The sequence below is a fragment of the Trachypithecus francoisi genome, unplaced genomic scaffold, assembly GCF_009764315.1.
Source record: "Trachypithecus francoisi isolate TF-2019V2 unplaced genomic scaffold, Tfra_2.0 Lachesis_group0, whole genome shotgun sequence".
Lineage (NCBI taxonomy): Eukaryota > Metazoa > Chordata > Mammalia > Primates > Cercopithecidae > Trachypithecus > Trachypithecus francoisi.
In genome coordinates this window covers 195,020,431-195,021,724 of record NW_022681453.1, presented here as the reverse complement: position 1 = coordinate 195,021,724, position 1,294 = coordinate 195,020,431, and positions in this window count along the sequence as shown.

The following is a 1,294-nucleotide window of genomic DNA, read 5'->3' as shown; positions in this document are numbered from 1 at the left end:
AAGCATTATTGGTTTGAAGGGTCACGAGACAGAAGTTGGGCCTCATAAAACAACAGGAAATGTAGAGGGTGTGCCCCGTACACAGTCTATTACCCCCGGGCTCGAAATCTACTATTCTTTGCCCTGTAAGGCATAAGAAGGGGTAGGTTCACTTCCTGGTTCCTATGTACTTTCTTCCCCTGTGATATGACTCCCAGAAGCATGCAGGAGGTCCAACGGTGCTTATTCTCTCTCTCTTTTTTCCTTTTTTTTTTTTTTTTTGAGATAGAGTCTCGCTCTGTTGCCCAGGCTGGAGTGCAATGGTGTGATCTCAGCTCACTGCAACCTCCACTACCCAGGTTCAAGCGATTCTCCTGCCTCAGCCTCCTGAGTAGCTGGGATTACAGGCACGTGCCACCACACCTGGCTAATTTTTTGTATTTTTAGTAGAAACAAGGTTTCATCATGTTAGCCAGGATGGTATCAGACTCCTGACCTCGTGATCCATCTGCCTTGGTCTCCCAAAGTGCTGGGATTACAGGTGTGAGCTACCGCATCCAGCCTTTTTTTTTTTTTTTTTTTCTAAGGCAGTGTTTTGCTCTATTGCCCAGGCTGGATTGCAGTGGTGCGATCTCGGCTCACTGCAGCCTCCGCCTCCCAGGTTCAAGCGATTCTCAGTCTCCCAAGTAGCTGAGATTACAGGCGCCCACCACCACACCTAGCTAATTTTGGTATTTTTAGTAGAGACGGGTTTTTGCCATGTTGGCCAGGCTGGTCTCTAACTCCTGACCTCAGGTGATCCACCCACCTCAGCCTCCCAAAGTGTTGGGATTACAGGCATGAGTCACCACACCCAGCCCTAGACAGGGTAATTATGTAAGAAAAAGAAATAAAAAGTATCCGTATTGAAGAGAAAGAAATAAAACTTTGTCAATTAACAGACAGCATGACCTTGTATGAAGAAAATCATGGCTAGGCACGATTGTGCCTTATGCTTTTTGTCTTTTTTCCTCATGCTTTTTGTCTTTTACAAGTGGCTCATGCTTGTAAATCCCAGCACTTTGGGAGGCTGAGGTGGGAGGATCATTTGAACCCAGGAATTCAAGACCAGCCTGGGCAACATAGGGAGACCCATCTCTACTGAATGAATGAATGAATGAATGAGCAAGCCAGGTGTAATGGTGCACGTCTGTAGTCCCAGCTACTCAGAAAGCTGAGGTGGGAGGATCTCTTAAGACCGGGAAGTTGAGGCTGCAGTGAACCACAATCCATAGTCCCACACTGCACTCCAGCCTGGGAGACAGAGCAGGAGTCT